Below are 16865 nucleotides of genomic sequence, written 5' to 3'. Positions count from 1 at the left end.
AAACGTTGTAAAGGCAGAGGGAACACAATAATCTAAGATGTTAACTAAGGTAATACATTTAGACCTTCTAGTCCTAGAGCAATAGAGTGCTCTGGTGCTTCCGAACCCCCAAAATTGCTTGTTCTGAAAACGCGGAACCTGGTTTTACCAAGTGCCGAACTACACCCTGTAAAACAGAGTCTGGAGAAGGGTAGGGGCTGCATGCAGAGGCAGAGCCCAACATCTCCCACTTGAGCACCAAGGACGAGGAAGACAACGATCTCATCTGCTTCTTACATGCCTTCCCTTGCCCCAGATATACGTCCAAGCCCAAATACCCAGACCTGCATCGATCCCACCAATTACATTTGCCTCTTGCTCTGAACAGGTGGCAATGCTTGGTCATGCATTAAACCACTGCTGATAAACATGGTTTGAATGACCTATGCTTACTCGAAGCTCAAGAAGAAGTCTTCACTAGGGGGATAGGGATTGTCTGTTGATGAGAATTGTATGGCCAGCAGTGTCGACGTTGTGTGGGTTTTAGAGTGTTGTGTGGATTCTAAACATAAGGGTGGTGTGTTAATCTTGTTTTTCACATAGTCAACAATTTTTGCTGTACCTAGTAGTGGACTGCACCTAAAAGCAGGCCCTCGGTCCATGTTCGGAACAGGCAAACATGCAAAATAACTATGCAAAATTGTGCTTGCTACATTGAACCAGAAATTAAACATAGAGGATTTTTAGCAAGTGACAAACATTTAAGAAGGCTGTTTCACACTTTCCAAATTCACTGTTTGTCATCACTTTATCTGCTCCGTAGAGATACCAAAAAATCGGACTCTGCGCTAGTTGAATAGGGATTGTAAGACATTAGTGTCAGTTATTCAGGAAGATATGAACATCATTATAGGGCGGATCACATGACTGATGAGGGCCAGTGTGACCATTCTATCTTCATGCAGTATCAGTGAATAAGAATGATCTAATTCTTATTAACATTATTGGAATGGACTTTCATGGAGGGCCAGCCCGGCCAGAGATCATGGCCCAAGTTCAACCACAGAAAATGGAGATTAGCTCTGTATTTACTACGTTGCAATAGGCAGTGGTCTCCGGTTCAAGTGGTAAGAGGGACTGGGTGAAGGACCATGATGGATAAGATACCAAATGATGCTCACCATCACAATGCAGGATGCAGCTGAACACTTCTCAGAATATTAGCAACTGTTCTTTCTTTGACCAGCGGCTGACCTGCCCAATCATTGTGGTTCTTGTAGTGTTTCATTGAAATTGTCAAGTAATTTCCAATAATTTTGGCAGTTACAATACAGCCCAGGAAATGTTAGAAATTATCTTATGCCCATTTCATCCTTATTGGAAATCACCACAGAATGGGTATCATATATTTTTGGATTACGGTGTTAGATGTTCATTGTCAGCTGTGGGTCACACCTGCACTCGCACTCATAACTAGCGTGTTGTATGCAGGACACATTTGTGGAGGAAAACCCTATGCAAAAATGGAAAGTATCTTTCTAGTGTCAATTACTCAGAGAACTTTTAAAAAGTGTATACATCTCTAAATTTGAGTGAAGACGAGGATTCAAAATAGCAAGGATTCTCAGCTGAAATGTAACAATGTCTGTGAAACATGGCTACAAGAACCCTTGTGCTGGGTAAGCAGGTGATACTACTGATACTGGTACTACTGAAGCAAGAGTCTTCTAGAAGATGTTGCACTGTCACTCCAGTTGAGATAATGGATTTGTTCTTTCAACAGGCTTAACAACATCTATTATTTGCTTATTCACAGTCTAGATCCAGGGCTCGATCCTGCCACTGTGGTGTTGCCTAATAGATGGTTGATTGGACAATTACTATTTGGGGATGACTTTCTTGAGTTGTAGCTACTGTTAACTCTCAAACTCAAGCTCTCGTCCTTGTAAATTGACAGAGAGGGTTTACAAGAAAAATAGGACTGTATTATATGAGATAACCATGAATTGAAATATTCCAAGCTGAAAGTGTGAATAAACATGAAGATTGGAAAATAAGATATGCCCCAAAGACCGTCCAGCACTGGGTGTCCCACCCACCAGGGGGCTCCCCCTAGCACTCCCACCTCAGGCAACCAAACAAAACTCGGCTGTCGTTGAAATGGCTCAGAAATAGCAAGCCATAACTACACCGTCACTGAAATTGAGGGTTGCTTGACTGGGGCATGCTTGTGGTTGAGTAGTTACGTTGCCTGCGGTGTGATTCCTCCACATGCATTGGAGCCCCAACATTTTGTGTTACTCCCCTGGCTTGGAATGCTTTTCACTTATATGTAGGAGTCAGCCGCACGAGTCTGAACTAGCTGTTCATTGAAAATCCTGTTTCTGATGGGCTAAAATAATTTCCTTCCTCAAATTTGTAGGTCTTTTGAACAAAATATGTGCATTACTGTTCCTGTGCATATTTATTTTCTGTTTATACATTGTGTATTTAACATTGCTACTACTGAGAAATGTGTGCCACTGACTATCTGAGGCCCCAAAATGTTATACTGAACAAAGTCTCTTTTGTGTATGTTTTTTAGTGATGGCCTGTTGACGTTTCTGGGAAAGCATTTTCGGCGGCTGGTATTTACACCCTTCTTGTATTTTTATTCAAACATTTGATTCCCAAGTGAATGTTCTCGAAGCTAGTTTTTGTCACTGAGCTCTTGGGTAGTAGCAAATAAACAGCTCATGCATATTTAGAGCGTATAGCCCATCACATCAGTGAAACCCTATGGCAGTATTAGTATGTTAACTTTGTTTGTTGGTCCTATAGAGTTTTACTGTCGTACTTTGAGTGCAAAACACCCCACTAATGATTCTGCGTTGTAATTCGGTATAATCTTCGACTATGTGCGTGGATAAAGTAGCATACTCCAATAATACATTCAGTCTAGACGTACTGCTTAGCTATTACCACATAATAATCCACACCCTTACGACCCAAAGCATGAAGATGTAGAAATGAATCCAAAGATATAATTATTGTGAATAAATGTTTTCTACAGAAATGTTCTTGATTAACGCATTAGTGCCACGAGATAACTTTTGCCAACACAATTACAGCAGTGTAAATTATGTAAGTGTGCATGGGCAATATTTGTGATAAAACAATAAGAGTAAATCAGCTCCCAGCTTTGAGGCGACCAAATCGTTTTATAAAAGATCCCTTGGTATCAATTTTTTGCTGAACAAGAGACATCACTTTTGGAAGAAGCCTATTTATGTCAATGTGCACATTTACCGTTCATGGCTGTACTGTTACCAGTACAGGCTTCCGATCTGAAAAAGTTTAAATCTCTCTAGATAAGTGCGATTTATTTACAATCTTTGAAAAAAAGTTCTTTTAAAGGGGCTTTTAATGGGGTTTAGTCATTTCCTCAAATGATCAGTCTATAGTATTAGACCAGGTGCCTTTACAATTTTTTGGACAAGAATGCTTGGAAACAACATTTTATTTTTCTTGTTTTAGAGACATGTGTGTATAAATAGTGTCAGGGCCGACATATGCACAAGGCGTTTACTGTCTGGTTCTAGTGACACTGTACACGAGCAGGCCTGTGTTTAGTTTTGGGGAACGTGTACTTATCCAGGGAGTTGGTCATGTCAGCCTGCTCCTGTTTGACATTTGTTCACAAGGGCCTCGCCTTTGGAAATGGATGGGGTATGGCCCCGTGCTGTGATGTGGTTTCATGGAGTTGTTTAGCTGGTCCCGCCGCTGCTGACACAAGCACAGTTCACTCCTTGATGTGCGCAGGCCTCCCCAGCCCGCAGAATCCACCACTAATTACCATGGCTTAATTCTCCTGCATCCATTTTTAGTTTTAGCTTTGGCAAATGTGTTTATGCCACGTTTCCCTTCCTGCTGACATCTCAAACGACCTTCTTCAGGTCAAATGTTGCATTTGTATCTATATGTTCAGATTTAATAACCCACTTCACTAGCCTATTATTCTTCATCTATAACCACCCCCTTTATCCTTCCACTATTCTAGCAGCTTTAAATCTGCAGTTTTTCAAACTTTTCTTTAAAAAAATAAATAAAAGTAGCTGATCCCACCTCTCCATCGAACTATCAACCCGACATTTAGCTCTATATTTTAGCACAAAATGTGTCCTTGCATTCATTTTGGATGTGAGCATGCATTTCATGCTAAAAATAGCGCAAAAACACAAGTGCTGCAAACAAAAGCAACTCATGTTGGTTCCATTCTCCTGCACTCAAATTTTACTGTGCATCCGGCATAGTTATGCCACATGGCATACTTTTTTGAGAATTTGGTGCATCAAATGTGATATTGTATTCCTTCTCGATGTGAAAATTTGTGAGGAGTGAAAAGTTTGAAAAACTGCAGATTTAAACCTGCTAGGAACTAATTGTAATCACTGAAATTGATTTCAGCAAGGCGGCAAATCATGTGCATTACTCAAGACCTCAGCGGATTGAACCTCATTTAGAATTAGATATCTTAGAACTGATGGACGTTTTCTCACCCGTGTTCTGCACTCCCAGACATGCTGCAAAGTACCCAAAAAAGACAGCACTGAAGGTGAGAGAGTATCACCCTCCACATTTTAGAGCATTTATTCATGCAGATTTGGCAGGAAGACATACATCCAGGATCACAGCACACTCTAATGGAGGCATCTGCTTTACCACATCAGGGTATTATTCCTGGATTTATCCACAGACCCTAAATATATTTCCATGACATATTCCTACTATATCACAACATATAAAGGATTTATGTCTCTATTGAGACATTCCACAATAGACAAAGAGCACGCCTATTTTAGAATTGACTTTCTCTGCAGTTCTGTGCTTAGGTTAACCGTTTCATAAAAAAGGTTTCAAGCTAGCTTGTGAAAACACTTGGCAGGTTCTACTGCACATATTTTTGCATTTTTCAAAACGTGGCATCTTGTGACTCTTGCAGAGCGAGGCTCATACCTGGTGACCTGCTTGAGTCTCTTTGCTAAGTAAACAGCTGGCAGGTACAGAGCCTGCTGCTTCTTGGGTCAGTATAGCTCTTCAGAAGAGAACAAACTCGCAAAAACACCAGGGCAACGCAGTCCTTAACGTGCTCTGGCAAGCTAAAATCCAATTTAGAAAAACATGTTTACACTTTAGTTTCAGAGAAACAGAACACATTTCCACCAGAAAATCTGTTCCTAGTTACAGAGAAAGGTACAAATGAGCATTATGGGTTTGGGGTACAAATTTAGAGGCCATTCCATCTTGGACTCATTTGGCGTAGAAATTCCAGACCCTCAAATTGCGACTCTGCGGTCTTCTGTAATTAGCAGAAGCCGTATTATGGTAAGGACACAAATCTTTAAGTAGGCTGTCACTTGAGCATGACTGCAGCCAGAATTCTGTCCTTTCAGAATATTGGCTGCATTATCCATGATGCAGCAAGTTACCAAGATGATACAGGTGGTTAAGGGAACTCATAGCAGTACGGGGGTTTTCTATCAAACTTTATTGTGATATGCCACAGAAAGAATGAGCTAAGCCTAATCAGGAGGCTTAGATGGGTTTCTGCGCTGGCAGCAAGTAAGGCTTACCCTCTATTGGGGCCAGACAGGAATAGCGTTGTACTGGCATTTTGTTATGTTTTCAAAGGAATGGTTTCACGTTGTGAAGCAGCAGAAGTTGTAATCAAGCACTCCTTTTTTCTGTGTAATGGGTTGTGAAGATGAGGTTGCTATTGACATGGAAACCTAAGGACTTGGTGCTAAGGAGCCACAGAGTTATAGAGGTAAGCATGCTTTGTTGATTTAATTGAGCAATTCCTGGATCTAGTGTTCTTTTCTCGTATTAGCTCTGTGGACAACCTTGGCCTCGATTGGAGTGAATTTGGATAAGCTCTGAATGTGTAAACATTTAAAATTGCTGGCAAGAAGAGAGAACTTTGATGATGCCCCAATCACAGGGAAGGGCTGTTATCTGGCAGACGTAATCTAGACCAGCTGGGCTATGATCCTTAGGGTTGTACGACGTAATGCCGACTGACAAAACAACGGGTGCCTAAACAACGAGGTCGGAACACCGACCTCGTTGTTACTACTAATGCCTTTACCACGAATGCCTTAACAACGATATTTCGTTGTAAAGGCATTCCTGGTAAAGTCATTAGTAACAGGCACCCATTGATCCTGCATGCCTCACCCCACCCCCACAACCCCACCCCAAAACCTAAAACCCCGACCCCCCACCCCCTCCCCAAAACCAAAAACGCCCCACCCCCCCAACCCCACCCCAAAACCTAAAACCCCCAACCCCCCACCCCCTCCCCAAAACCAAAAACGCCCCACCCCCCAACCCCACCCCGAAACCTAAAACCCCGACCCCCCCACCCCCTCCCCAAAACCAAAAACGCCCCACCCCACCCCAAAACCTAAAACCCCGACCCCCAACCCCCTCCCCAAAACCTAAAACGCCCCACCCCAAAACCTAAAACCCTGACCCCCCACCCCCTCCCCAAAACCTAAAACGCCCCACCCCAAAACCTAAAACCCCCGACCCCACACCCCCTCCCCAAAACCAAAAACGCCCCACCCCCACAACCCCACCCCAAAACCTAAAACCCCGGCCCCCCCACCCCCTCCCCAAAACCAAAAACGCCCCCCCCCAACCCCACCCCAAAACCTAAAACCCCCTACCCCCCACCCCCTCCCCAAAACCTAAAAACTCCACTTACCTGAGTCGTCGCTCGTCATCTGCGTCGTCCTCCTCAGCCAATTCCCTTGTTTGTACCTTAACCATGCATGTTCGTTGTTCAGGACATGCGTGGTTAAGGCACAAAATAACGAAGTCGTGGTTAAAGAAAGCGTTGTTCCGCTTTCGTTAACCAGGACTTCGTTATAAAAAAGTCGGCATAAAGGATGTTTCCCGATCCTTAGTTATGACCTGAAATGCTGATAGCCAGTGCCTGCAGAACACATTTGGTGTGGTAGGAGATGAGCAATGTTTGATGGTCAACTGTGTAGAATGTGGTGGACACGACAATTAGGACAACCATGTAAGAGTCACCATAGCCTGTAGTGTGCAGGACTTCATGCCTCACTTGAATGATTGCTGTCTCCATGATTCATCATAGACTGAAACCTAACTGAAAGGTCTATGAAAGGGCATTGTACTTACTTTGGTTATGCAGCTCGTTGGTGAAAATATTCCTAATTAATCTTCTTAGGAATGGTTGGTGGTTGATTGAGCCTACATTGGCAAAGTTGTAGGGAACCAGATTGGGTACTTATTTTTTAGGAGTGTCTGAGCCTTTTAAAAACTGAGAAAGGGTGTGTTTGTGATGTTGGTCTGTGTTAACATTATTGAGGTGGCAGCTGTAGTCAAGTAAACTATTTATACTGCAAAGTTAATAAAAACCGTAACATACATTAAAATATTATTGTTTATGCAGCTGCTACAGTGAATTATATAAAAAGACATTAAAGACACTGGAAATAATTTAAACATTTAGTGTTTGTGGATGAGTTTGCAAGGTTCATACTCCATCAGTTATTGTGTGACTTGGATTAAAAATGTTGTAAAACAACAGTTCAGAATATGGTCCAAAGGATTAAAACATGCAGTGACCGTCTGTCCACTGGAATGGACACCCCGTTGGTTCCATTGTGCTCTCAGCAAGGCCCTCCTTTCCCTCATAAGGCCGGGACAGATACAGAGTAGATGGATGGCATTCTCTGTTGCATGACACAGTCTGCATGTTGGTAGATCTTTATTCTGGAACCAAGCCACAGTGTGGGCGTGTTCAGGGAGAAGGCAAAAACAATACCTAATGAAGCACTTCTTTACCCACTTGGACATCCGATGTCCAAATACAACTGAGGTTTAAGGATTTTCTAGTCATTTATAACAGTCCAGGCATGTGATCTGGTGTATAGAGACTCTTTAGCGCTGACCACTGAGATTTTCTTAGTTATCCTGTTTATTAATATCTTTAAGGCCTCCTGCAGGAGCGTCGAATCCCAGAAAGTTTGTGCTCCCAAGTCATCTATGGCCGTATTGAAATACAGACAACCTGGAATGTTTTTCTTTTTTTAATTTCGGAAGAGAACTTTGTTCAAAGAGTTATCCAGCATAGATTGTAATATCTTCCATATTTTGATATAGGCCCCATTTCTGGCAATTAATTGATTTGCTAGGCCAAACTCAGGTCTGATCTGAGTAGGAGATGCACTGGGGGAACACGAAAGAGGAGCCTATAGGTTTTGGTGATGATTGCATTCAAGGTCAGAGCATCTTTGCCTCGCAAGGCCTTGCTTCTGTGAGCTAAACTTGGAACTAGTTTTGCTGCTATTACCTTTAGAAGTGGTGTAAAGCTGGGACCATCCAAGGAACTCTCAAGAGTTCAAAATGCCAGGGTTCGAGCACTGCCCTTCCATTGTAACTCCTGCCCATGTTGGTTGAAGCAGTCTTTATCATCCAACAAGACACCAAGATATCTATAGGTTTTAACCAGTTCCAGCTGCTGATCTTGTAAACACCATTGATCTTTTTTCTGTACCTTATTACCCACTACCATTACTTTGTTTTGTTTTTTTGGTTTATTGTCATACAGTTGTTCACTGAGTAGTTGGATAATTTGTTATTAAGACATTGTAGGCCGACTTTCGTTTGGCAGAGAAGAATCACATCATCCTCATACAAAAGGTTTGAAATGCAGATGTCCCCTAGCTTTGGGATGTGGACGTTTACCTCATCAAGATCTGAGGTCAAGTCCACCAGGAACAGGTTCAATAACTATGGCACCAATACACAACCTTGTTTTAGAATCTGGGAGCCAATTATTTTCCTTGATAAAAGGAACTATCCAAATTCTTACTCTTGTCCAAGTGCCTCTTTATAGCATTTGTATTGCTTTTAAAAGACACGAGAGAATGCCGCAATGTGACAGTCTGTCAAAAGAGGTTACTCTGCATACAGTCAAATGCAGCCTTAAAGTCAACAAAATGAAGGTGACATGCTTGATTAGCTAATTTCAGTTTGGCAGTTATGATAGAGAAAGACAGAATGTTAGTTGACGTGCCCCCCACCCCCTTGCATAAACCCAGTCTGGTTTGGTGGGATGATGTTTCTTCCCTCCTTCCAGAGAGTTCATTCTGTTACTAGGGCCTGCAAAATGCTTTGCCTCAGTGTCCAACCGGGTAATGAGGCGATACTTTTCAGGTTGTGCTCAGACTCCCCTTTTAAAGATTGAGTCGATCATTGAGCCTTTCCAGGAATCCGGGATGCATTCTAAGTGCACTACGCTATTGAAGACTACAGACAGCATGTTTGAGTAGACTGTAGGACTGGTTTTGTACAGTGCCTGCAGAATTCCGTTCGCGCCTGGGGCTCCGTCGCATCTGCACTTCTTGATGGATTTGCAGACTTGATCTTCCAAGAATCTGAGTTCTGGCTCATCAGGAAATGAGGTAATTGTTAGGATTGACCTTTTTAGAGAAACGACATTTGAGCCAAGAGTGTCCTTGCGTCTGCATGTCTGGATGGATTTACAGACTTGGTCATCAGAACAACTAGATCCACAGTCATCTAAAAGTTATGTCACTGTTGGAGATGGATTTTTTTTACCCAGTCTGAAGGAATGCAGTTCCATCCAGTGAGTGATTGAAATGTTTGAATACAAACTCAGCCCACCTGTTTTCTGTGAGATTTGAACCTTTCTCGCATTTAGAGGCCTGTTTAAGATATTCTCTAGCCTCCAGAAGTCGCTCGAGTACTTCTGTGCTATTTTCCAAGTTCTAGTGAGATCCCTCTTTACATTTTGGCATAAGGCAGATATTTGATTCCTTGTTTGGCCTTGGAGCCCCTAATTTGCTTGATGTGTTACTATGCGATTCTTAAGTGGGTACTTGTCTGTTAGCTTTTTGGTAAAATGCTCCCAATTAGAAATTGGTGTTAGATGTTTGTTGTTAAAGTAAAGTTCAATAAGATCTGATGCTTCTTTCCCAATGTCTACGATAGATTCTTCAGTCCACCTAACCATCTAATAGTTTACTGTTTCCACGTTCCACTGCATGATGCTTACATGCTGATGAAGGGAGTATTTGATGTTAATCTCTAAGATTTCTGAGCCGTGTTCACTTTCTACCCTTTTTTTATACTGAATCATGTTATTGAACGAAGTAGGGGGAGAGTGACTACTGTGAAGTCAGTTGTGGAATGAACATCAGATGAATAGTAGGTTCAGGCCAATGGACTACTGTCTTAATATCTGCCACTTAATACTCTCAGTCTGAGAGACTCAAGGTATTTTATTAGAGAGACCACATTTGTATCTATTTTCCTATTGCATTTAACTACATCCGCTTGATGGAGGTCAAGCTAGAGTTGATCCTGCTGCTTAATCGTCTCAAACATGGGGCAGCAGAAGATTCATTTAAAAGTCATCTGTCATCAAGATGTCGAGATGCATTTGATCATGTAGGTAGTTTAATGAGATTTTTGTGACAAGGTACTTCTTGACCCTCCATCTGGGTGAATATAAAGATCAATCAGTAGAAGGTGTCTATTTTGCTTGGATTGCCATTTCTTCAACTTTACCATCAAGATGTTATTGTCACCAGATTCCACCGGTTGACTTCGTAACTTCAGAGCGGCTGCCAGAGACCCCCTTTGGACGTCCGAACCTCTTAGTTTTGTAAGCGGATCTATAATAGCCTACAGACCCTTCGAGGGGGAACGGCTGAGTTGACCATGTTTCTTGCAGCAATATAATTTGGAAATTACTCAGGTACAGAATCAAACCCTTATTGTCTTTTTTGCTGTGAAAGCTATTTATGTTCCAGACACAAAGTTTCATTAAGTCGGACAGTTGATCTGTCCTGCTGCTTCGGGTGTCAGCTTGTCAAGATAGCCTACTGCCATCCAAGGCTGCTGTGAGCCACCCCAGAAGAAGATGATGATACCATGTTTGATTTGCCAACAGGATTCCTAAGAATGGAGTACACTTGATTTCTATCATCCACATGACGCAGAGATGTGGGCTCTTTTTGACATTGGGGAGAAAACAGATATGCTATTGGTGTATGTGAGCTAATCTTGATCCCCCAATGCAGAAGTAATCACTTTCCTGAAGGACTTTCCTTACTGTTGTGCTTGAGACTCATGTCACAAGGTTTCTTCCCGTGGGTTCTAGGAATTCAACTGACTCAATGTCTGCTGAGGTCATATTCTCTAGGGTTGGCATGGCATGTAGAAGTTTTAAAATGTTGCCATGATTCAGAATGTTGTGCCTACCCCTGGATTGGTTTTGCAGAATTAGTACCGTGCATTTGGTGTAAATTGAATTCCCCTGCAAGACATTTGCCTTTCATCTGTGGGGTCCTTGACGTGTTAGATGTTAATCGGAAATGGAGCCTCTTTTCATTCTCTGATGGCGCACGTGCAATCACTTGATTTGTCTTATCTGGGAGTGTTAACTTTTTGCGTAAACTGCTTGCCAGCTCTACTGATGTCTTATTTATGTTTTGCACCTGGGATGGGCCTATTGGCCTGGTTACTGACAGGTTCAATGGCGATTCACCCCACGGGCAGACCGTAGTTTTAATGGGGACGTGTGCCTCCTTTTTTGTCCCGGCAGGTGACCTATTGTCATTTTCTCCAGTTACTCTTATGTTAGTATGATGCCTGTTCCGTTGCTCTTGATGTGTTGCAATCCTTGTGGGCAATGAGGAAACTAAATGATCCTTTAAATCTTCAATTAACGTAGCCAGGGCGGTTGGGATTGTTCCAAGTTTGTTGATCACTGGTGCACAGGAGCATTCTGTATATGTTGTCGCTGCATGGTTTTGGGCTTTTATTATTAGCTTGTTTAAATCTGCCAACCTGTGATCAGTTCTGGAAATTAAAACTGCTAAAGTATTTAACAAGTGCACTTGAACATCCATTTTGTGTGAGTGGTTGGACAGGGTGTCTAAGGTCAGCTGGGTAGTTCTGAATAGCAGGTTCCATAAATCCTCTGAGCCAGTGTAATCATTGGGGTGTCTGAGACATGTTTGTGGCATGTGTCTTGCTCACTTTGGGTGATCCTGTCTGTGTCCCTGCTTCTGCTGAGCTCCAGGAGGGGGCAGATAATCTGCTCGGGCTTCTGGGTGAGCTCAATTTTACCTAGACCATGTTGTTTCTTAGGCCTTTTTCATGCTGGATCTCTTTCTGTACAGCAACAAAAATAATACGAAAAGTGAAGCACTGGCAAAATCAGTAGGTCTCTACTCTAAAATGCCCACCTGAAGGCTTTGCCAGTGCTTATTTCCATCGAATTAGCTAGTTCAAATGGTTACCAGTGCTCCACAAATGCATGCACATGTTTATCCATCTTCAAATGGGTTGTATATTAAAGAAAGGTCATTCCAAGCTGACTGGTGATGTGTTTGCATGCATGTGCCTGTGTCCTGATACATGCATTCCATGTATGTGATGCATCTGCGGCCATTTTGTCATTTTTAATTTAACATTCCAGGATGGCCATTTTAGTAGGGTAAATTAAATGTAACTAATGAAAGTGTCCAGGGGCAAACAAAAGATAGAAAGTGACAAGGCAGGCCTTTGCAGCTGCCAAGCCCCATAAAAAAAAGATAAAGGAGCGGGGGACCAAGGAGCACCAGGGATCAGTTCTGTTATGTTATGTTGATTTGTATAGCGTACTAATCACCTGAGAGGGTATCCAGGAACTTGGGAAAGGTATGCAGGTGTGTGGTCCCAGGGTGCTTATATGAAGCGCCAGGTGTTCAGCTTCTTGAAGAACTCAATAAGTGAGGAGGAGGCTCTGATGTGTTGAGGGAGGTTGTTTCATGTCTTGGGTGCGATCTAGGAGAATGAGCATCCTCCAGTTTTGCTTTTGCGGATGCGGGGTGTGTGCACAAGTTAGAGTGATGCACAGAGTAGGTGTCTGGTGGGTTGGTGAGAGTGTATGCGGCTGTTCTGGTATTCTGGTCCTGACCATAGGACAGGAAGAGGGTAAGGGTGAAAAAAAGAGAGTGGGGGGAAGCTGGATTATAAAAAGAGGAATGAGGAAGCAACAGAGGGAGGTGGGAGTTAAAAGGAAGAACAGGAGGCAGGGATGCAGGAGGAACAAGAGAATACATGTACTCCTATGTAGTGCTGACAGCAAATTAAAAAAAGAATCTCCTCAAGTAAGCAGTGGAAAGTTACAACTCTTTCAATCATAAAATTCAGAGACATACATGCTCCTCTGCGGGACAAACAAAAAAACGGAGAAGAATGCCACTGAGTCGAGAGCAGAGACCTAAGCCTGACAACAAAGCCATTCAGTCATGAGCAAGGGACTGACCCAAAGCCCATTCTAAGTGCAAGTCATGCATTTGAGACAACAAGCTTCGAGCAGCAAGACATCAAAAGGGATGGAAGCAATGGTGATTCTCACACCCCATTCACACCTCCTTGTAACTTCACGCCATCCTAAGTGTCTGTAGCACACACCCAAGGTGACTAGGTGAAATAAACAAACTGAGGTCACAATGAGAGAAAAAAGTAAGCACTTCTCGATGTCCATGGAATAACACATGGTCCTCAAGGGATGGAAAAGTAACTTCGGAAATCTGCTGATTAAGTAAATCAGCGTGACTTTCAATCTCCAGTTGTTGGGCAGTGAAGTTAATATATCGGTGACGTTATTTCTCCTGTCCACGCATCACTTCATGTCTGCCTTTTACTCTGTGTATGGTGTGTTATTTATCAGGGTGTGAGTGCTTGTCTTTGAATGCGATGTACAGCGTGGTCTAATTGTTTTGAACAAGTGTAGGCTTGTCCACCTTTTGTTGGCAGCTCATTGTGCACATATCGATTATATCTCTTTTCAAGGTGGCGAGCAGATAAACAAGCTGAGGTCACCAGCCGGGAGGGCAGGGCCCTCTTTTACAGGCGTGCGAAGGACGACCAGCGTTAATGTGGGTCCGTTTCACCTTTGCACCCTGCACACACCTGTAATTACAAACTCCACAATGTATTTAGTGCAGAAGTTGGTATGTCACCTGCATTGCTGACAGAAATGTATCAACACCTTAGATAATGCCACTGGAAGAGTACTAATCGTTCTCAGTAACTAGCTCCAGGTCATCTCCATCTGATCTCAAAAGAAACAATTAAAACACAGATTGAAAAATATTAATTATATTTGAGTTGCGTTGGCTGATGTGGATGCTAATAAATTTAGAAAACCATGAAAGACCTGTTGAAAGGCTTAAAGAAAGGGAACTTTCCAGAACGACAGATGCTTAACAAAGGCCCCCACAGCCCCTGCTGTGTGGGGTGGAACCCCGCGCGCCTAAGGGCCCCCTCAGCACTGTACACTATGCACGGGCGACAGGTCTCTGACTGGGTCCAGGGGGGAGGGGGCCCAATCCCGGTACTTTGCAGGGGGGGAGGCTCAAATTTCATTACGTCACTGCAGAAGGATGGTTTAATTGAACTCAACAGTGACTTGGTCTAAAGTCAACCTCAGTGATAACATACTTCGTTTATTGTTTTCAATACTGAATTTTGTTAAACATTTTTTTTTAAAGTTCAGGAGCCCATACTTGCCATTAGGAGTCCCCTGCTGGCACTGCCGAATGTTGGGAATGCTGACTGAGTATCAAGGATGCCTTATCTTGATTCCATCTCATGCCTCTTGATTCCACCACCCTACACTACCCATGTCTTTTCTCACACTTGCATGTTCTTTACCATCCTTACTTTCTGTTTTTGTTAATGATTCCCTGGCTTTCTCTTCCCTCTTCTTTCAACTTTTCTTCCTTTCTCCCTCTTTGGTCTGGGAAAAGCAGCGCGTATCACGGACGTCACGGGCCTGGTCAAAGCAAGCAAAATGGCCCCTTTGAATGCTGTTGAGATAGTAAAATACAGCAATGTACAGGGCTCTTTGGGCCCCTCAGGGATGTGGGTCCGAGTGCCACTGCACCTGCTGCACCAGTGTTAGCAACGCCCCTCGGTAAAAGTATGATGATACAAAATGAATCCATTTCTCCAAGAATACGTCCCGGCGCCCACTACCCATAACCACTGATACAAATTCAGCACTGATTGTTTTGCCTCTTGATGTGGTAGAAAAATTGCTGTATGTGGATTGCACCTGTTTTCAGCTGTTGTCCCCTACCAGTACCCCATTGGCATAAAATTCTGACTTTTCCCCCTGTAGGTCCGGTGCAGATCAGCAATCGTGGTGCAGCGTTCTCCTGGTTGTCAATCACTTTGTAACGAAGCGTAAGAGGTGTCTAGCTGCTTGCTCTGCGACAGTGCACCCCTTGCAATCAGTCGTGCTTCGCTGCCTTTAGGATATTCCACTGAACTGACATGCCAGGTACTCATCTGTGTCTAGGCAGAAATGCATCCATGCAACTGACATTGCACTGTGATGTTTCAGCGATGCAATGATACTTCTTTTTACTGTTGATTTGGAAATTGCATCGGATACATTTCGGCATAAGTGAGCACTGGGTGTAATGCCAAGCATGCACTTCTATCACTAAGGATAAGGTCAGGCATTAAGCATATTGAAAGGGGCCATTACTTCATCTCAAAAGTGATAATTAGCTCAACAGAATGTGACCTTATACTGAAATGCCTACAGCAGTGACCTCAGCTCTACTACATGAAGTTCTTGTTTCCATGTTTTATTCCTATGCTATTGCTAGATGCACACTGGGAAAATAATATATATAAGTTTTAAAGTATAAAGAATCAACATCTGTGAACCTCTCACAATTGACAAGCGATGATTTCACGGTGCCATACAAAGAAGAATGGAGGTAATTTGAAGTGTGCCTTGCAAAAGATCGTCCCGTGCATGATCTAAACATGTTCAATAAATGAGTTTCTCAATGCGGAATTCCTTCCATATTTTTGGCTGAAGTCCTGCACGGCCCCATCCTTAATGGCTATATTTGTTTCTGGCCCCATTGGGATGTAGAACTTTTGAAAAAGGTCTTGAACATGGTGCTGAGGATTACCATTACTATAAAGCGAGGAACTCTAATGAGATGAGTGATGGACCTGGATAGGCTAGGATGCAGGTGAATTGCCCTTCCCTTTCCAAAAAGTCCAATGTGTTTGGGTGTTGATTCAGCAAACTAGTGCTAACACATGGCTAAAAGGCCACCTGTGAACCCTAATGTATGACTTTGTAATGATGGTGACTTTCTGTTCTTGTTCTTAATCTAAACCTTTTTATGTTTGGCAATCGACAGTATTTCTTGCCAAGTCTTATAGAGTTGTAAGATTAAAGGACTACTGTGGACTACTGTGCGCTGTGAGTGATTGCCGGCTTTGCGTGTGGATGAATGAGAGAGGTTTGCAGGCGTCATTCTCCGGAAATGCAGTCTGTCTGCTGTACCATGCAAAAGAGACTTCTTCTGTTTTCATTGTTAACATGGATTCTGTCTTCATGGAATCCATTGTCGAGTTGGGAATTTGTTGTCACTGTCCATTTGCACAATATTGTTGAACAGCCTGCTTAGCAATTCCTCAATATTCGTCAGCATATTATTTTTATTTACTTGAACGACCCATTAGAACAATTTATTGCATGTACATATCTTGTCTGAAAGGGTATGTAAAAACAGAATACAAATATTTGCCAGAATAGTTCAGAAAACGTTTCATGTAGCGAATTTTCTATTTGATGAAAACCATTGTAAAATGTTGACAGAAAAAATACATTTTTAAAAAATAAAATGTATGAATATAAAAATAAGTGACATTCACAACACGGTAAGCTCAAAATGTATGTTTTGCGTCAAAACCTAAACTTGGTAAAGTACAAATTTCGCAAACTTTAGGTGTAATAACAGGCTACAGATCTC

General features: G+C 42.6%; 1 long non-coding RNA gene across 1 annotated transcript in view; it reads left to right on the top strand.

Annotated features, from left to right (window-relative positions):
- LOC138295668 (uncharacterized) overlaps positions 1 to 16578 on the top strand; it is a 55682-nt gene extending 39104 nt beyond the window's left edge. Inside the window, exons 2-3 of the long non-coding RNA XR_011203654.1 lie at positions 2564 to 2606; positions 15203 to 16578. This is a non-coding gene — a long non-coding RNA (uncharacterized lncRNA). The remainder of the gene's footprint in view (positions 1 to 2563; positions 2607 to 15202) is intronic.
- The last annotated feature ends 287 nt before the right edge of the window (positions 16579 to 16865 follow it).

The sequence above is a fragment of the Pleurodeles waltl genome, chromosome 1_2, assembly GCF_031143425.1.
Source record: "Pleurodeles waltl isolate 20211129_DDA chromosome 1_2, aPleWal1.hap1.20221129, whole genome shotgun sequence".
NCBI classification, from domain to species: Eukaryota; Metazoa; Chordata; class Amphibia; order Caudata; family Salamandridae; genus Pleurodeles; species Pleurodeles waltl.
The sequence above is the reverse complement of the archived record's forward strand: the minus strand, read 5'-3'. Positions and strand labels throughout refer to the sequence as shown.